Source organism: Varanus komodoensis, unplaced genomic scaffold (genome assembly GCF_004798865.1).
Source record: "Varanus komodoensis strain SLA01 unplaced genomic scaffold, ASM479886v1 scaffold7_1, whole genome shotgun sequence".
Classification (NCBI taxonomy): domain Eukaryota; kingdom Metazoa; phylum Chordata; class Lepidosauria; order Squamata; family Varanidae; genus Varanus; species Varanus komodoensis.
Genome location: NW_025336479.1, coordinates 15,862,422 through 15,884,336, shown reverse-complemented (window position 1 = coordinate 15,884,336; position 21,915 = coordinate 15,862,422).

Here is a 21,915-nt window from a genome sequence, read left to right as displayed (position 1 = left end):
TAACTACTAAGCATTTGTTCCCAGCAGACTAACCAATGAGATGCAACAAAGAGTTAACATGCTTTTCCAAGGGCAAAAATGTCTGCGAGAGAAGTTTTAGAATGGAAAAGTTGACCAAATCAACATGCAAGTTTCATACAAAGATCATAAAAAATCGTGTCCTTGCCCTTGCCCTTTTCTATAGTTGGAAATGGTATTTTCTACCATAGATACATGTACATTGCAGAGGGATTAATGAACTTGTGCATGGTTTTAAGCATGAAATTAATTTCCACTGATCGGGTCCCACTCATGGTTTGGGATTTGCAGATTTGGTTGTGATCCATGAATGAAATGCTCATACATCCATAGTTGTAGCATAATATTTCACCTAGCTAATAAAACAATGGAGGTAGTTGATGACATTGCTAAATGCCATCCCTGAATTATGGTGATCCTAGGAATGAATGCCTATCAAAATGTTCTGTCCTTCACAGCCTTGCTTGGCTTTCATAAACTCAAGGATGTGGGTTCATTTATGGAATTGGTCCACCTTATATTTGTTTTTCCCCTTCTTATTCTGCCTGCAACTTTCCCTACTATTATTGGCTTCCTCAATGAATCTTGTCTTCTTATGATGTGCCCAAGGTGTGACAGCCTCCATTTCATCATTTTTGCATCAAGGTTCTGGTTTGATTTGATCAAGGACCCACTTGTTCAACTGCCTGTCAGTCCAGGGTATTTGCAAAGTTCTTCTCTAGCACCATTTTACCTCATTTCTCTTCCTGTTAGCTTCCGTCATTGTCCAGCTTTCATACCTATACACAACAATTGGGAATACAATAGTGCAACAATCTTGGTTCTGGTTTCCAGTAGTAGCCTTACACTTGATTATCTTTTTTAGATCCTTACCTGCCATCCTTCAAAGTCTCAGCCTTCTAATTTCTTGACTGTTTTCTCCATTTGAATTATAGAATGATCCAAGGTATGCAAAATCCTTCACAATTTTAGTTTCTTCATTCGTGGGATTAAAGTTTTATCATTCTTCTGTGGACATGATTTATGTTTTCCTAATGTTCTTAAGTAGTTTCAAACCTACTTCACTGGAGATAGAAAGAAGCATCAGCTTCTAACTTAAAAATCCAGGACTCTTCCCATGGCTCATCAGAGGCACAACATAGAATTCCCATTGAAGTCCGGGCCCAATTCAAGGTGTTGGTGATGACCTATAAAGCCCTAAACGGCTTGGGTTCTGGTTACCTGAAGGAGCGCTTACATCCATATATGCCCAGCTGCCCCCTGAGATCAGCAGGAGAGGCCCTTCTCCGGGAGCCCTCCGTGAAAGAAATTAGGAGGGTGGTTACTCGGAGGAGGGCTTTCTCAGCGGTGGCGCCTAAGTTATGGAATGCGCTCCCCAGAGAGGTCCGCCTGGCGCCGTCGTTATTTGTTTTTCGGCGCCAGGCGAAGACCTTTTTATTTAAGCAGCATTTTAAATGTTAATATTATTGAATTTTATCTGGCCAGGGTGGCTTATTTTATATTGTATAGTTGTATTTTAATGTATATATTTTAATTTTTACTTATGATGACCTAACTTATTGCTGTAAGCCGCCCTGAGGCTTCGGCGAATGGGGCGGCATAAAAATGTTTTAATAAATAAATAAATAAATAAATCCAGTAGGCAGAGATTTGGGCAACTTTGACCAATGCCATCACCCCACCAAACAATAACCTATAAGTTACATAAAAATGTGGCTATGAGATGAGCTGAGGGATGTTGCATGATCCCACAAAGTTCAGTAGACCAGAACTAATGTGGACCTGTTCTAGTCTGTAAATTCACAACTAAATTATTAGCCAGGCATAAATGATAGAAATAACCTACAGCATAACCCATTAGAAAGTATCTTTATTTCTGGATGCCTTCCTTGCTTGACCGGCCACTGATTTTATACACATCCTGTTTTAATAAAGGGTTTTGTTCTGTCTTCCTTATCTTTTTATTGTGTTTTCAATTGTTGTACACCACTTTGATGGATTTTCAGCACATAAGGCAGTATATACATGATAATGATAAATTAAATAAGTAATAGAAATTGATTCTACTCCACGTAGACACAGAATTAACAGAGGATTGTGCTTAACTCAGTATAACCAACACTGTACTGAACTTTACTGAACTATAATGTTAGAATCTGAACTATTAGTGAACCATGCTGTAACATTGCTGAATAGCACCATTGCTGCTATTAGATTTACAGTGCTTCCATCCAGTACAGAAGTTAAATACAGACAGATAGACATATAATTTTCTCAGTGACAGACAGTCATTAAGGGAATAAGATGCCACTATATTTCCCACTCCATGTTTCTCCTCAATCACTCTGGCAGCTTGTTTGTTCCCAGTAGGATAGAAGATATCTAATGTGTTGAGCTCACAAGACATACATCTTCTAAGGCAGTCTTTCTCAAATGTTAGGAAGGTGTCGATACAAGAAAACAGAAACTATCTTTTTCCTGCAGGTGCCAATGAGATTTCTACCTAAAGTAATATCTGAAGCCAATATGGGGCCTCTGTATAAGGCAAAACCACTAGGGAATTTTATTGGAAGTCATGAGAGTATTAATAAGATTTGAAACATTTTTCAGTGTGACTTCACCAATAATAGTAATAACAATAGTAAATCTGCATCATTTGCCTTCTTACCCTGATGTTTCTACATCCAAACTATCACAGGATCCCGGTACTGCTTTCCAGAATCTCTGACCAAACCTCTTTCCATCTTTTAAAACTGTTCTTAGTACAGGGCTAGCATTGTGTCATTCCATTTCACCCTGTATGTACATTAATTTGCATGCCTTTAAAAAGCATATTTTATGGTAAAATATACACTTTGTATGGTTATTAAACACACCAAACACTATTTTAGCTTATGTTAAAAACTGCATTGGAAAAATAAGGGGCTAGAAGAACAATTGTGATTTGACCTTTTCTCGGGAGCTGAGAATCAGCTCACCTCACCTGCAAAGGTAAATTGAAAATGACACTTAATAAGGGTACCTGGAAAGGGTTCATGATAGCTTGGGGCTGCATGGAGCCCCACCAGCTGTGAGCAATGGCCAACAAGACCTGTTCTGACTGTAAATGGTAGGAAGAATTGGTCATTTTTTGCTCATCTGTTCTCTAAGGTGAAGAAAACCATCTCCATTTAAATTCTCAGAAATTTCTTCCAGCCATCCCAAATGTCCTCAGACATTTCTTCTATGTTTCCCAGCCACCCCAATATTCCAAGATATTTCGTTTGTTATTCTCCCCAGCAAATAGATGAAATAGTACACCCCAAAACGTAAGCCCAGATCTGATCCATGCAAACAGGAAGCTGGTATGCCAGGGGAAAGGCTGTTCAAAAATGCTTAATGGTCTGCATTTTTTCCTTCTTCCATTTGCCTATAATGACAAGGATTCAGGCAAATAGATAGTCTTCTTATTATTTTAAACAGACTGATGTCAAGCAGATATTCTGACCCAGGCCATAATGTCTGTATGCATAAGTGTGTGTGAGAGAGAAAGAGAATGAGAGGCAAATGTGGCCTTTATCAGTAATTAAAAGGAAGGATGAAGGAACCAAGAAAACCAAAAGAAATAAGCTTCTGCTTTAATAAACGAAAGTCTGCTGCTCCAATACAAACAGCCGTTCTGGAGATTATTTGAATGAAAATAATGTAATTGCACAAATAGGCTAAGCCTGGCTGGTGAATCTAGAAGAATGAAAAGGAAGGAAACAGGCAGCAGTCATGGTTCTTGTAGTTGGTGGCGTGTGGTGAATAATTGATCATCCCTCCCTTCCATCTGATGAGTTCACTAATTCTCTCAGTGCCGCACTTCTACAAGTGTCACGATCACTATTAAGCCAGCAGAGAAGCCCAACGAGCCCTTGAGAGTTCCTACCATCCGAGATGTCTTTTAAAGAGCTGAATGAAAAATTAAATGCAGAAAAGAGAAAATGACTCTGAAATCTTCACCTTATCCCCATGCTGTGGAGTTACACTCAGCAGGCTCCATACCACATCCAAATACTGCACAATGACTCAAGAAACTGAAAAAGGGGCAGCTACTGGGTAAGAGCAGAAAAGCAAACTCCTCATATTCACTTTGCTTATATTGCCTCTGTCTTAAAAGCAAAACATACAGAGCTTTAGAACAGCATTGACATTTCTTAGCTCTGGTGAAGATGGGAAATGAAATCTCACACTAGATATTTTGAAGGAAATGCTTAGACACTCCATATGTATACCCAAACAAATAGGATTTTTTGCCTTTTAAACACGAGAGGGATTGAAGATGGAAGAGGGAGAAGGATAGGGTGTAAAAGGGAAATTGCATTACCCAATCTATCCATCAGTGGTAATTCATTCCACCTGAAATTACTCAGTGGATTAGCAGAAATAGTTGAAATATCACCTTCCTTACCTTCTCCTTCCCTATATTAGGTTTCCAGAGTATACTGATATTATGTTTGCAGGTAAAGTATTTTTCAAATGAAAAGGGGGAAAAACACATGGATTTAGGATGTATGAACTCACTGGTACAATCCTCTGCATGCTTGCACAGAAATTGTTTCTCTGATGTTCGGTGCCTGCTCTCAGTTCATGAAGAATTGTGTGAATTTGGGTTTAATCATGAACCCAATGAAATTCTCACACACAGAAATGCACACAGTCAAATGTCTATTCTCAGGATGACATGGAGTAGATCATGTTTTGCCTGCCTGCCACAAAGCCATTCAGAATGAAAAACCTGCCAGTGATGAGCAGGTGACAATCCAAATTCAGTACTATCAACATGTTTGATTACAGAGGTTTTCAAACCAAGATTTTTAAGGGTTACGCAGTCACAGTCATTTGACTGGATAGATATAACTCTTCATTTCACATTTTCCAAGAGCAATCATAGTGATGATGATAATGATAATGAAAAACAAAAAAAAAAACAAAACCTCAAGCTTTCCCCATTCTGTTTATGAAGAAATTTGCAAAGTTTGCTAACTTCTTATCAAAAAACCAAACCAAATAAAATGTTCGCCCATCAATTCTAAAAGGTGTTCTCAATGAGATTCCCCCTCAGATAAATTGAATAGGATCAGAGTGTTAACAGATTGTTCTTATACTTGGACATAGAGAAGGAAGGTCCCATTGATTTCAGTGGGGCTTTTCCTCAGGCAAATCAGTATGGGGTTTTAGCCTTACAGAAATGTATGCCTTTCCTTGAGATTTTCCCTATCTACGTGCCCTGCTTTACAGAGGACAGTCCTTCATTTCATCTACTTGAAAATTGCCTGATTCATGTCTGATGGTTTAAAGCTAAAGAGCAGAGACTTTGCTGAAGAGATCTGGCCAGTAGATGAAGAAGGCACTGCAGTCACCTATTCAAAGTATTCTGCACTATGGCGTGATTCCCCTTTAAATTACAGTATTTCTTACTATATTTAGTTTGCCTCCTTCTTGTGAGGCATTCCCTCCTTTCCTGCTGTTGTCTAAGCACGTACCCAAACCTGGACTGAAGAGTCAGAAATTAACATTTACAGTGGTACTTCGGTTCACAAATGCCTCAGTTCATGACCAAATTGGTTCACAAACAAAAATTTCAGGAAAAAATGCCTCTGTTCACAAACTCTGCATTGGGTCTCCCCTGCCTCCCCCACGAGCATGATTGTTCCCCTCTTCCCTGCACGAACATGAACGCAATCACAGCCATCTCCCCCACCAAGCACAATCACGATTGCGGCCATCTCTACTGTACTGTACTTTGTTACTTTGTTGTTCTTCATTACTTAGTTTCAAATTTTTGTGATAAAAAAATATTTATAGAACGGATTAACCTTATTTACATTGAACCTTATGGGGAAATTTGACTTGGCTTGTGACCAAAATTGGCTTGCGACCACATTCGTAGGGGTCAGAATGGATTAACCTTATTTACATTGAACCTTATGGGGAAATTTGACTGGGTTCATGACCAATTTGGGTCGCAACCAGAATCATGCACCAGATTAAGTTTGTGAACCAAGGTACCACTCTATCTGCTTTTGGAAAATGCATTTCCCCAGTTTCTCCCTTTAGTCTGGCCCATGACTACCTTCACTTTTCGTGTCACTCTAAAAACCTTTTGTTTTGTTTTATATTTATTGAGAATTTAAGCTTCTCCTTAAGAAAGCAGCCGTAGCTACAGCGGCTTTTTGTTGGAGTAAACAAATCTTTGAGGAGTTGTATTTCCGAGAAGTATTTCCGACAGCACTAAGTCTGAAGGTTTAACTGTGCACAGTGTTTCAGTTTAATAGTCAGACAGGGATAGAAAGCTGTAAGGAAGGCACTGAAGTAATCTTGCATTGCTCTACAGCTTCTGGATGTGGAAGAGTACACACTTTTATAGTGATGAGAGACTTCTTTGGATGGTAAAGAGGTGAGCTGGGACATAGCTAAAAAGGCTGAAGGCATGCATCTTCATCATGTCTGAGCAACAGACTGACTTAGAACTTTTGATAAAAGGCATAGATAAAGAATAGTGACGGTATGCATACTTGTTTACAGTTAGAGCGTGTAAAGATTGAGAAACTGCTCTCAATGCTAAGTTAGTTTGTCCTTCATCGTCTCCAGAGAGTACTTCGTGTGTTTGCCTGAAAAATGGAGTGCAAAGTGAATGATGCTAGATGTATTTAATATGTCCAATGTGCAGCAAAGAACTGAATTTGAGGTGAAGTTTAAGAAATTATTGTAATTACTTAGTATTTTAGAGGTTATAGAACAAGCTTTATGCATTTTAAATTTATCTTTATGTCCCTCAGGACTGGTTCTTTTTCCTGAACTGTAATTTGTTTCCTGCTGTGGTCACCACTGTTATTAGTTATTCCAAACTGTCATAGAAAGTGAATGGAAGGGCAGTATAGGATTGTTGTCAATGAAAAAATGCACAGTGTCCATACAAAACCAACGTATATTTCTGAGCTGCAGGTCAGTGTTTATATTCTACTCTTGCAGATGTGGCTGAGGTTCAGGGCAGAAGCTGAGTGAACAGGAGCTTGACAGAAAAAAGGGAGTTAAGGGTTGAAGTCATCGACCACAGTAAGAGCACTTTGATTAACAGGCCCTATGAATAGTGGTGGGTCCAAGCACAAATGCCTCTAGACATCCCTTCCCATAAAAACAGATATGCTCTCCAGTATTGATACTGGTTTTTAAGAGAACACTGAATACATTTGTAATTCCAGTACAGACTTGATGAATGTGTTGTGTTTGGAAAAACTGTCAGTGGCTGCTGGTATTCAAAATCATGATTTTTGAAACTGCATGTCACCACACTAATTGGTGTTGTTGAGTATGTGTGTGTGGCAGAGAGCAAGAGGGAGAGAGAGCACATTAAAAATCTATAAATCATCTTGTGTTGAAATGTATGTTGCTTTCCTTGGGTAACAGCATTATCCATCCTGATAATTCTCTGCAATTTTCTTTGGAGCCTAAAGCTTAAACTCTGCTACCTTCTAGTCCAAGTATAGAACTTCATAATGGGAAGCAAAAGTACTCTTCTATCTTTAGCAGTATCTTGCTTAAAAGCGTTCAATACCTGCCACAATTCATCAAGAGTTGACTGAAGGAGGGGATACCATTATCCATATCTATCTATCTATCTATCTATCTATCTATCTATCTATCTATCTATCTATGAAGCAAGGAGGAACCTGGCAACTACAGAACAGCCAATCAGAACTACAGAAACTCCTGGATCAGACAGTAAAAACATCAGTCTTCAAACATCTTGAATACAATGCCGCCATTACTAGAAGCCAACATGGATTTGTCAAGCCAGACTGATATGATCTCATTTTTTGATCAGTCATCCTCTCTGGTAGATGGGAGAATGGGTCTAATATATCTTGACTTCAGCAAAGTTTTTGACAAACTGATATCCATGATATTCCACTTGACAAACTAGCTCAAAGTGAGCTAGATGGAGCAAATATCAGACAGCTACGGAATCAGACTGAAAGAGTGGTCATCAATGGCACTTGCTCAAACCAGGAAGAAGTAGACTTCAGCCCAGGGTTCATCAATATTTTATTAATGATTTAGATGAGATGAGATTGGGAATGCTAATTAAATTTGCAGATGACACAAAATTGGGTGAGATTTTCTGAAGACAGAAGCAAAATTTGAAGTGTTCTTGCTAAGCTGGAGCACTGGACTGAAAACTAGAAAATGAAATTGAATAGGGGCAAATGTCAAGTCCTGCACCTAGCAAAAAGAAACCAAACATGCCACTACAAGATAAGGGATAGTTGGCTCAACAATGCTACAAGTGAGAAAGATCTTGAAATTGTTGAAGATCACAAGCTAAATATGTGTCAAGCACATGAGACAGCTGCAAAAAGGCACGTGCTATTCTGGGCTGCATTAATAGAAGTTTCATTTCCAAATCTTATAAAGTTCTAGTTCTGCTCTACTCAGAACTGAAAAGGCCTCATTTTGAGTTCTGTGTCCAGTTCTAGGCACTGCAGTTCAAGATAGATGCAGGCATACTGCAAAATATTCTGTGGGAGGCAACAAAGATGATCAGGGACCTGGAATCTAAGCCCTGTGAGGAGATACTTTAAGAATTGGGCATGTTTAGTCTTGAAAAGAGAAGACTGAGGGGAGATCTCTTCTCAGTCATCCCAGAATGAAGGACACAGAATATCAAGGCACAGGAAACTGATCTTCAGGAAAACTCCCTGACTGTTAGAGCAATATGACAGTGACACTAATTACCAGAGATGTCATGGGCTTTCCCACACTAGAGATATTCAAGATACAGTTGGAAAATCCTCTTTAGAGATCCTTTAATATGGCGCTCTGCACTGAACACAGGGCTGGACCAAACGGTCTCATTGTTCCCTTCCAATACTGCAATTCCATGATTCTGTGAGTTACACTTCCCCAGAAGAAACCAAGAACACTGACTCAGGAAGGATTGTACATCCCGGAAAAGGATCCCTGCATCACATCCTAAATTAATACAGAATGCTCAGGTTTTTGAGAATGATTGTATTCTAGATGTTTATAACACTGAGACATACCTTGCATGGCTTTCCCCCCCGCAAGTAGTAGTTTCTTCTAGTAGATCTATCCAACCAAGAACTCTGGCTCTCTTTTTCTCTCATTCTGCAAGTTAGACCTGCTTAGCCAGCCAAGAAATATTCTTGCAGACTGTATTCTATATATTGTTTCTACTGAAGTCATTTGACTAAAGCTGCCACTTGCCCTATGCCCTTGAGCTCCTTTTTCTTGCATCCCTGAATAGTCTAACAGCGACTTATTCTTTTGTTCTGCTGTGTTTAGTTTAAATGGTGTTTAGCCTAATGCTCTTTTATCCCAAAGGAGGTTACAATTCTAAGCATACTTATTTAGAAGTATGTTTAATTACAATCAATAGGACATGTTTCCAATTAACATTGAGAGTAACTAAGTATATACATCATTAAAACAACAAGATCCCTTTGCCAAACCCATGTCTCCTATGTGTGTTTACATATCCTGTTTGAGCTTGCTACAACATGAGAAACAACAATACTTTTACACTACTGTCTGAGTAGTTCACAACACTTTAAGAGGGCTAAGGAAAAATCACTTGGAAAGACAGAACTTACATATATTTGCACAATGTAATGTATATGTAGCTAGTGCCCTGAATTTAATACGAAAAATCGGAGCCAGTATGAATTCCTTTGTTTTAAAAATCAAAACAGAACTAGAAATTATCTTCCCTAAAACTGAATTATGTTTTTTAGAAATGTTAATGGTTTTGAAAATGCTAATTCATCATCAGATTTTTCTTTATACCTTGAGATAATGTTCATAGTGATAGTGAGAGATGGAGATAGAGAAACTATTTACAACTTTATTGTAATATTAAACCTATAAAATTGATAAATGATGTTTCAGCCATTGTTTACGGACATGGATTGCCATGTGGATAAAATGTTAGAAATTATTATGGATCAATGTTTTGCACAATCATAGCATGGTTAATAATGCCAGTCATGTTTCAAGGGAACTGGCATAATTATTCTTGGTGGCACAGCTCGTTAGGCTGCGCAAGATGGCTAGGATGGCTTGTTTCTGCAGGGACATGCCACAGAGAACCCATGGGCTGCTGTAGGGGTCTGGGTGGTGGATTACCCATTGCAGTAAACCACCATGGCCAGCGCCACAAGAAAGACAAGCTTCACTGTTGACAGTACGTTATCTTAGTTGCCCCACCCACTCCCAGCATGCAACTGGCTGACTTCAAGGCAGATAAATAAGCTATCCTGGCTTATTTTCATGGCCGTTATTCTACTAAACAAGCCACTGAGTTAGCTTAAAACTCCAGCCAGTTTAGTGTCTATTAATTGTATTCAAAAGGGATACTTCACTTTAAAAAACCAAATCCAAAAAACAATTCAAGATATCTTGGGATGATTAACTAAAAGCATTCTATGATTTTAGCTAGAAAGAAGTGTGTGTTTGCTATCTGACTAAAAGCTGGCATAGTTTAGATTGAAGACAGGCTGAATAAAACTTTGCTGAACTTAAGAAGACTAGAAGTATATGAGGTATGATTACAGCTTTTTTTATATATAAACTCATGAGAATCCTGATACAAAAGGAATTGAGCGATGGAGAAAATGAACATGCCACAGAAAACAAGATTTATCTTCCCCAGACACTGATGTTACTGCTACCAATAGATAAAAAAAAATCCTAATATAAAGCAATGACAGTATATCTTGACTTTTCTTTTTCTTTTTTTGGCAGTGGGACCAAAAATCAGGGAGCTTTGCACATATAGAAATAAAGTACCATGACTATTTAGTTCACATTTTAAATGGGATTTTTCTCGAATGTTAGAACACTCCCATGCACCATGCTTTCTAAACCATGGATTTGTTTTTCCTGTTATGGCACTAATTCAACACAGACAGAATGTTCCAGTTTATGTTACGATCTTGAGTGGTTCCTACAAGACTCAATGTGTGTTTCAGTGTTGTCCCTGCAGAATGTATGACATGTTTTATTTGCCTTTACAGCAGTGATATGCCCATGGCAACATGCAATAATATTTAAAATAATAAAAATGATAATAAAAATACAAATTAAAAACAGACATGGGTTTCTATGGTCTGCAAAGAAGGCATCTAAAATAAGCTTGCTTCCTCCTTCAGGTTCAGATTATGATATAAAAGTAGAAGCAAGCTGAATGAAACCCACTGTTGACACCCCATTTTGATGGCAAAGAAGCCACCAGGTATAGTTGGGAATATATCCCTACCAGTTTCTGGTTCTTAGATGATGCAAAGACTGGATGTTTGGTCAAAATCAGCACACTCAGCAGGAAGTGCTGGATTTGTCTCCCTTAGCAAATGATGCTTTACTGGGAGAACACCAGAGATTATATTTTAAGCCATGCCTTTCTTTTCCCTAAAATATTACAAAGTGAGGGATATAAATACATATTTTATATTGATTTAGAGCTTGAAACGCCTGCATTTCTTTGATTGCTTTGATTTCTTTATGTGGGTGTGGAGAGAGAAACCTGCATGGGCAGATGTGAGGCTTCACGGAAATGAAGAGTTCTACTCACTGGTGCTTCCACTTCAGTTGCACCCAGTCCCAGCACCTTAGATGTATGGAACTGAAAAGGACTGGCGCTGGGAGCCTGGCCTTGGTGTGTAGGCTCCCATGCCACTTAGAACCTTGATCAGACTTTCCCTGTCCAATATATGGAAGGCATTAACAATGGGATCCTTGGTAATTTTTATATATATATATATATATAATAAATTTTATTCAAAAAAACCCTAAAACAAAGAAAAACTAAAAGCAACATCAATCATCAGAAACATCGGACCTGCTGGGTCAGTCCCCACATTTTTTTCCATTTATGATAACTGAGAAACATATTTAAATCTATACGAACTCCCGTTTCTCTAGCCAATAATAAAAAGAGTCCCAAGTTTGACAGAAATCAGTATCTTCTTTCTTCTTCAATGACAAAGTCAATCTATCCATTTCTGCACAGTCCAAGATCTTTTTTAGGATCAGTTCGTTGGTGGGTGGTTCTTCACTTTTCCAATGTTGAGCAAATGCAATCCTCGCCGCAGTGATTACATGTAAAATCAAGTACGTTTCTTATTTACTAATATCAACAGGTATAATGCCTAATAAGAAGACTTCAGGTTTAAAAGCTAAGGATTTCTGTAGCATTTCCTCAAGCCATTTATGTATTTTAATTCAATAAATTCACATTATTGCAAGTCCACCACATATGATAGAAAGTACCCAATTTATGTTTACATTTCCAACATCCATTTGATATATTTGGAAACATCTTAGCTAATCTATTTGGGGACAGATACCATCTATAAAACATTTTATACAGGTTTTCTTTATACGAAATTGCTAATGTTACCTTAAGATTTCTCTCCCATAGCTTTCGCCATTTTTCTAATTCAATATTATATCCAAAGTTTTGTGCCCACATTATCATAGTTTCCTTAACCTGTTCATCTTCCAGTCTCCTATCGAGTAAGAAATTATATAGGCTTTTAATCATTTTCTCATCTGATTTAAGCGTCACCTGATCAAATACTATTAAATCTTTATAAAAGCCCTACATTTTATAGTCTTTAGCATATCTCAATTGTATCTGCACCTTATACCACCAAGAAATATTAGATCTTTGTTCTTGTGTTTCTTGATTCAATTTCAATCACCCATCATCATCCAAAATGTCGTCATATCTTATGATCCCTTCAGAATTCAATGCGTTTGGATATACAAGAGCTTCCATAGGTGAAAGCCATCTTGGTAATTTATTATACAATTTTGTCTTTAACTTTTCCCACACCAACATTAATGATTTCCTAATATAGTGACTTTAAAAAAGAGCCATGTAGCTTAGCCTTTTCATACCACATATAAGCATGCCAACCCATTTGAAAATCATGCCCTTCAAGATCCAAGATTCACTTATTTCTTAAGGTTATCCATTCTTTTAGCCACGTTAAAACAGAAGCTTGATAGTACAGCATCCAGTCAGAGAGACCAAAGCACCCATTCTCTTTAGCCTCCTGAAGTATTTTTAGTTTAATCCTTGGTTCCTTCTTTCTCCATATAAATCATGAGATTTGAAAATTTAAATCATCAAAAAAATTTCTATCAATTTTTGTGGGAATCATTTGGAACAGAAACAAAAGCTTTGGTAATATATTCATTTTAACTAGTGCTATTCTTTCCAGCAAGGATAATTGCAAATTAGCCCATTTTTCCAAATCACTCTTAATATCATTAAACAGTTTATTATAATTGTCTTCTTTCAGAGTAGGACACTTAGCTGTAAGATAAATTCCCAAATATTTAACCTTTTTAACAATCTGAAAGTCTACTTGTTCCACCAGAGTTTTTCTCTGCTCCTGTGTGAGATTTTTTACTAATAATTTTGTCTTTTCTCTATTTATTTTCATCCCAGTAACCTCGCCATACTCTTCAATCCTTTGTAGGAGTTTAGGCATTGTTACTAAGGGTTCCTCCATTATGAAAACTAGACCATCTGCAAATGCTTGCAGTTTATAGCTTTCATCTCTGATTCTAGTGCCTTTAATGTCCATACCATCCCTGATATTTCTATTTAAGACTTCTAGGATCAATATAAACAACAAAGGTGATAGCAGGCATCCTTGTCTTGTACCCTTTTGTATATCTATAATATTTGTAAATTCTCCATTGATTATAATCCTAGCAGACTGCTTTTGATAGATGCTTGATATCGCATTAATAAACTTTTCAGCAAACTCCATTTAAGCTAGCTGTTGCTTCATAAATTTCCAGTTAACATTGTCAAAAGCCTTCTGTGCGTCCATGAATAATAGTGCCATTGGTTTTTCTGTATGTATCTCATAATACTCTAAGTTGTTCAGGATAGTTCTCAAGTTATTCCTCATTTGTCTTTTAGGTAAAAAACCATTCTGATCTGAGTGAATAAAGTCTGTTAGATACTTCTTCAATCTTCCTGCCATTATGGAGGCAAAAATTTTGTAATCCATGTTTAATAGTTCCTTGGTCATTATGAGGAACAAAGTGACTAAACCGAATTATGTAACTTAGTTGAGCTGAGAGGTGAGACAGGAGGAAGTGCTTCTTCGCACAGCGCATCATTCAACTATGGGATTCCCCGCCACAAGATGTGATGGCCAGATGGGGCATGGTGGGTATAGGATACCAAGAACATCAGAGACAGCATATCTTTTAATACCAGTTGCTAGGGAACACAAATGGGAGGCCCCCATTGCACTCAGGTTCTCTTATAGGCTTCCCACAGTCATCAGGTGGGCCACTGTCAGAACCAAAAACTGGACTATAGAGTCTTTGCTCTGATCCAGTACTGCTCCCATGTTCTTAATTTTGAGACACAGCTATAACATAATGCTGCATCACGGTCTAGAAAAGGATTGTATGTATTTCTCTATTTTTCTTGTTAAGGAAAAGTAACAATGACAGAAGGTAAAACAAGAAGACAGTGGGGACTCCATGGAATATAAAGTTCCTGGTACCTAGACCCTGACTATGTAACTTAAGACCTGATGTTGTTGTGCATGGTTACCAAGCTAAGGTGACTGTGCCCATTTCAATGGGAACTCAAGCTCAGATAGTGAGAAGAAGCTTCAGGTGGAATCTTGCCATGTCCCAGAAGTAAACCAAGGTCAGGAAATATCTGAGAAGATGTGGGGGAAAGAGTTGGCAGTTTGGGCTGAGGAGAACCTGGGTCATTTCACCTGTAGGAACGAGGACATAGGAGAAGAGGAGGAGGGGTTAACAGTTTGGAGTGGTGGGAGAGCCATTCTATCAAACTGCGGGGAGGACTCGAAGCCAGAGGCTGAAGATGTCTCACAGTAGGGGAGTGGAGACAGAGCTTGGTTGGACATAGAAGTCCCTTCTTCTGAGAAGGAGGTGCCTGCTGCTAGGTGCTAGCTCAGGTGAGGGTTCAATTGACTGAAAGACAGGGAGAACACAGATAAGCACAATTTCTTCAAGCACCCTGCCTTCTTAAGCAAGACATCAAAGAGGTATAAAAATACAAGGGAGTGATGGATGTTAAAGAAGGAGGCTCAGCATTTCACTCTGGATGAACTCAGAGGCATGTAACAATAAAGTCTATTGAAAAGGGTGTTCTGGAGTAATGTATTTACTCAGGACCCCAGCTCATGGCACATATCTTCAATGGACTGGTGGAATAATAGGTTTAACGTTTTGTCTTAGTTATGCAAAACAGGGAGGGAATGCAGATACGAACCTGCAGGGGTGGATGGGAGGCTTCTTTGAAACAAAGTGTGTCTATTTCCTTCCTTTTATCTTTTTGATTTCAGGGGAAACCATTCTGAACAGATCAATGCAATGCAAGCACAAGGATACAGACCTATCAGCAAGATCCCCTAGTCCTGGGCTATATCAAGCAAGAAATGAACAGATGGACTTGTCATTTCCCATTTCAGAAAGGTTGACTCTAGTGATAAGATCAGCTAATAAGCTGATCTTGAGTACCCCTTAAGAAGTCAGCAAGCTATGGCGTTAGAAATGAAAGACTAAATTGGGTCAGACATGCTCTTCTCAAGGTGCTCTGTAGGTCTCATAAAGGTAATAGCAAAATGGATTGGATATTCACTCTGCATCAGCTTCTTGGAAATGACCAAAGTATGTCAATGTGAGACATTACACATGATCTATGAACTAAGAAGGAGCAAGTCAAAAGTAGACTCAGGTAGTGATCTGCTTTTTTTCTCTCCTAGAGCAACATGGCCAAGATTTATGACTGCAACTGGATCAGGCAAATGGATGGGAACTTTGAAAAGTATATATGTGTCCACCCAAGTGGCTTCACCTGGATTTACACTTTCTCTAATATGTATGCTTATGAGTGTTACAACTGTACAAGCATGTTGTCAGTAAACTGCACTATAGGTTCACGTATGGCATATGCCTTCCATTAGGCAAAAGAGGAGAACATATTTTGTCCTAATGCAGGTAGAGAAAGATGGGCAGGAGACCTAACGAATGACAAAGAGTTAAAATTCCTCTTTGGGTCCCATCAGCACCCATTAAGAAAGCAACACTTAAAGAATCGTGACAAATAGATGCTGAGTCATATGGCAGGATATGATGTACATGTATACTGAAGTCCTCTTGACTTCACCTGGATATACTGAATCATAAGAGTGCTTTAAAACTGCAGTCCAAAGATTCAGGCTGTCATCCTGTGAATACTTGCCTGGAATTATGACGCACTGACTTAAGCAAACCCTACCTCCATGCAAATATGCATCCAAGTAGTGGTAGCTGGGTGGTTTGCTAAGAAAAAGTACAAAATGGTGGAGTAGGGAGATGTCTTTTTCTGCTTTTACCTTTCATTGCTGGGAGATGATGGTGGAGCTGTGTGATGCAGTTGTAGCACCATGCATGCAGGTACACGGTTCCTGAGTGGATGGTTGTCCCAGGGAAAGAATAGGCTGCTGACAGCATCAGTACCTACTGAGTACCTGTGTGTGCCCCACCTCTGATGTTGCCTCTCTGTTATAGAAGATAAGAACCTGGGTAGTCTTCCATCTGTCCACTCCATATCATGGCAGCTGGTAGGTCTCCCTCAATAAGCTTTTCGCCAGCTACCACCAGGCTCCCATATTAAGAACACTTATTTGGGAATTCAAGGGATTCTTCAGAACTTACATCCAAGTGAATATGCTTCCCAGTAAATGTTTCTGGCTGCAATTCTGCACACTTCTGGTTTGTTTAAATGCCACTGAAATCAGCAGGATTAAGAAGTATAATTATGTGCAAATTACAGCCTAAGCAATTTATGATGGCATCACATCATCCCAAGTAGGTGGTGAATAACCTTCTTGTGCATTGAGTTATAGCGTAGAAAAAGCTGTTAATAAGGAAAGACAAGAGGAGGGAAATGTAAAGATTGCAGCCTGATAGCAGGGATTAAATATGTAATCTAAACAAAGTATGCAATTGCTGAAATATAGCATTGATACCAAACTGCTGTGATACTTCCACAGTGTGTGTGCAAGGGCATGAGAAAAAGGAGTGAATCAATTTTGCAACAAGTCCAATATTGTAATACTTTAAAGAATGCATGATGGAAGTTGAAGATATAAACATCTTGGTTCGCAAGCCATTCCTAGCTCATTGCAGAAATACCTGTGGTCCACATAGACTCCTCAGCAGGGAAGGTTGGTATGGGGAAAATATCATGGCCAGTACAGCTTTCCATGTCCCTGGATCAAGAGCTATTTGTTGCAGTGTGTGGACATTTTTGTAGCAGTTGTCATTGCCTCTTGCAACCTGCATCTTGGGGTGTCTCCAAGGTTCATCCATGCACATTACATTTTTATGTGTAAAAATCTTGGGGGTAAGATTTTTAAGAAGTGTGTATCCCAAAATGGAACATTGCGAATGGGCCCCATGTCCTGAGAAGCACATTTCCCATGCTATTGCATTGCCATTGATTCAGAATTGGCTGCAAATCATTGTTAATTTTGCATTCAGGAGAAAACTCAGATTTGCTGCCAGATAATATAAAGACCATTCTTCATCTTTCAACAATTAGGGCAGGAAAGCTCTATGTGTTGTTGCCAGGTTCAGTAAGAAGAAGCAAAGATGAACACTGGGGGGAAAGAGGAGAATGCAAAGAGCCAAAGAGAGAGTTTAGAGATTATTAAACCCTGTAATGGAGTTATCTATAGAGTTGCAACACATGCAGAGTATTTGATTCGTGTTAAGGGGTGGCTAGGATCCAGCATAACAAACATCCACCAGGGCAGGACAGGACAGGGCAAGGGCCCAACTTGGTTTGCTAATAAATTGTGGGACGTGTACACAGGAAGATCCTTTTGGTTTGGGAGAAGAAGCTAGAAGTGTGTCCTTTAAAAGGGAAATGGTTTCAGCCATTGCTGCCAAGCTGCACACATTAAAGGATTTCTGTCTGGAAGAACTTGGAAGCCTATGGAAAAAGTAGATTATCTAAGTACACTATTGGTGCCTGCCCAAAGATGCTTGGAAAAATAGACCAACTTGGCTCTTCTCGTATGTTAGGAATGAAAGTGTGCCGTGCTGATAATAATTTCCTTGTGGTTCTTAGAAAGGTGGCAGATCTACTCGGATCACAGAGTATTTAGTGGAGGACCTTTGCCAATACTTCAGTTTTTGAGCATTTGGATCCTGAACAGAAACTCAACAAGCATGACAAGGCATGATCAAAAGACATGAAAAGCTCATAGTCAGGCAAGTAATCTTCAATAGTCTTTGCATTAAAAAATAAAGGGTAGTCTATTCATAAGTCTCACATTATAAACAATAGCAAACATACTGTCAAGATAATGTGTTTTGCCAATAAGAATCCATGAGTAGTTTTTAGTGAGCTGTTCATCTTGTATTATAGTCTGCTCTGTAATGAAGACTAATATAATGTTCAGCAAAATGTTGGCCTTAATTGATACTTGGTGTAAGGGAAAACAAATATGACACAACTCTAAGAAAGAAAACAGAGCATTAGGGTTTATAATTCCATAGAAATACCCTCTCAAATGTTTATATATTCATGAATTTATGTAAACAGTCTGATAGCAGGAACTATTTATATAATGCTAATAATCTGCAAAAGAAGCATCATCCCTATTCTGTTTCTGCAGAGTAGGCACTTCTTGTAACGTATTTACTTAATCATCTCTGTGCATATAGGCGGTTCTATTTCAGTGGTTAAACACAAATGGGCTAAACTAAAACACACAATTACAGGCAAAGTAAAATGGAAGGACTTTGAATTATGTCATCCAGCTAGACTTAAAATTTGAATGGCTAGGGGCAGAATCTCTTATTCTCATCTATGTAGAGTTCTTTGAAGAAAGTAATCATAATGGATTCGTGCGTGTTCACTCTTATACAACATGTGCTGAGTTTATGAGAGCCCAATAATTGCATAGGTAAAGTATGCAAGGGCTTCTTAAAGTAATCCAGGGATACGCATTTGTTATAAAAAGTAAATCATCTCCCCAGAGCTCTGCACTTAGGTAGCTCCTGTCCCAGTTTTCAGCAGCATGCATGGGCTTAGCCAGTGCTAGATTCCTTGCCTTAATGCATCCGGGGTGAATTACCTTATCCCATGGCAAGAAGGGGGGCAGATGAACTGGCACTGGTAAGCATGTTTCTTGATTATATTCCTTTATACTGCAGCTGGGTGATCTCACGTCCATACACTTCCTGTATGGCTCTCATGTCCATACAGTCACTTTCTATGTGACTGAGCACATAGAAAGCTAACATATTAGGGTTTTGTTTTATGAGTTCTGTACTTGGCCATGTCCCTGGATGCCAGCTACAGACAGGAATGATTTTTCTTAGCAGGGACTGGTCTACCAACTACATAAAATTCTGGAGACATTAGAGCTTTCCGGGATCACATGTCAATAACTATACTACGTTCCACATATGGTTGCCTTTATGAAGAACGTCTGGTCTTCAATTAGCGCAGAAACTGCTGACCAGCTTGTTAACAAGTCGTCATTGACTGACCATTTGATTCCCTTACTGAAGCAACTGCACTGGCAGATTTTGCTCACAAGCTGAACATATGTTACCATTTTCTCACATCTCATCCCCCACCTCCAGTGAACAGGGACATCATATTGCCTCTGAACTTGGAGATCTCATTCAGTCTCCATGATTAATGACCATTGACAGATTTGTTCAATCAGTGCCCATGCCCATTCTAGTGGCAGAGTCCTATGTATCAATTAAGACTTGCATGAATTACAATTAATTAATTAATGTACATTCACGGTAAAGCTCACACAAACCAGATTCGATCATACTTTATGATACAAAATAATCAAACATTTAAAATATTCGGTATGTAAACCATGAAAATAACAAATAAATAGATGGTAGTTAAAAGGACGGTCTATTTAGACTAATCTCACAGAGAATGTATGGATCTTTAAAATCATCTTGAAGACCAGGACAACCTGACACTCTACTCAGGGAAGGGCATGCCAAAGAAGTGGGGGCACCCTGGATAAGACCTGTCCCTAGTGTTTGAAGGAGCGCCTCCTTCCCTATATGCCTTTTCTGATCTGAGGTGGAAGTCCTTCTTTGGGAGCCCTCCTTGAAAGAGATAAGGAGGGTGGTTATCCAGACAAAGGCCTTCTGTGAGGTGGTTCCTGGATTATGGAATATGCTCCCCAGAGATTTTTGCCCGGCACCGTCGCTTTATTCTTTCTGGCCCCAGGTGAAAACCTTTTTATTTTTCCATTATTTTAATGTTTAATTGGTTTTAATAAATTTTATATTATTGTATTACCACCTGCTGTGCCATTTTAATTCCTATTTTACTTGTTGTTTGTTGTAAACCATCCTGAGATGTCAGTAGATGGTCTATAAATAGATAGATAGACAGTTAGCTAGATAGTATTTGCTACTCTCACAGCACTACTGGGCCAAAGCACAGGCCTGGAAGGCTGTTCAGGTGGAGGTGGTGCTTCTCATTACTTTCTCTCATACTGTTTAGGGCTTTGCAGTCTAATGCAGGCATCTTTAACTGGGTCAGGAAACAAACAGGCAGCCAAGGATGCAGAAAGGCAGCCTTCCATCAAACCATCGACTCCCTGCAGGCGTTCTCTCTGCTATGTTCTGCACCCATTGTCCTTTGCCCTGCAGTAATCATATGGATGTAACCTCAGGTTGTATAATTCAGGCATGTTCCATTTTCTCTCTATATGGCCATGGCTGAAAAATCAGCCAGAGGTGGTGAAAAGTAAGCTTGGCTTCTAAAGCCAACTGGGCTTTCATGGTTCAGTCCAGTCAAGTCCTCACTCAGACTTTTGAATACTTGTACACAGTCCTGGATGTTTGATGCTGGTCTAGCCTCTGAGTGGTTATATAAGGGCAAACTTCACATGTAAAATTAATGTTTTAAGGAGAACATGTTGGGAAAGTGTGTTTTCCCCCACAATAATGTTATCCTCTACCTAAAGAAAGCCTTGCTCTAAAGCTCAGAAGAATCAAGATTCATTAGAGAATAATTTTGTACTTTAGCATGCTGCCAGCATAATGGCATCAATTTGCACATAATCTTCAACTCACTAACTAAGCTGTGCTATACTATATCATGCAAGAGGAATAATGGATCATACTACTCATGCTAGATGCTTCAGTTTGTGTGACTCTTAAGATTTTGGTACATCTGCAGTATTAGAGATATTGTATTTTTTAAAAACTGCTCTTCTGTATAGTCTGCAACAATGTAGATATGTGCAGAAAGTCTGAATTGTTCCAAGTCATAGTCACTATGAAATATCACATATGGTGCTGGATCTGTGACATATCATCAGTGGGAAAGCCTTGATTGAGGTAGGATATCTAAAATCTATTATTCTTCTACAGCCACTCCAACTTCCAGTTCTCCAGTTTACTGAGAACCCCTGCTCCTTAGCTACCCACCCTCACCAAACCAATTTCTGTCCCCATCCAGTCGCCAGCACAGTGACTATAGGTCAGGCAGGGCCAGGACTACTTCTTCCCACACAGCTCTGGGCCAGATTCCTCAGAAGAATGACTACAGCTTGCTGACTGAGAGTAGGGGGCATTTCACTGCTGCATGGCTTCTAGCTCATGTAAAATATAGTAGACTTACAATGCATGTATAATCTTGGTGTTGTCATTTGACCTGAGTACCCTCCTTCTGTTCCATTTGCTAGCTCCATCAGCTATTTCACATGAAATTGGTTAGGCAAGTTCAGCTCAAGCTGTCTTTCAAATGGGTGATGCCCCCGTTGCCCCCATCCAACTCTATGTTGGCTTCATCTCACCGTA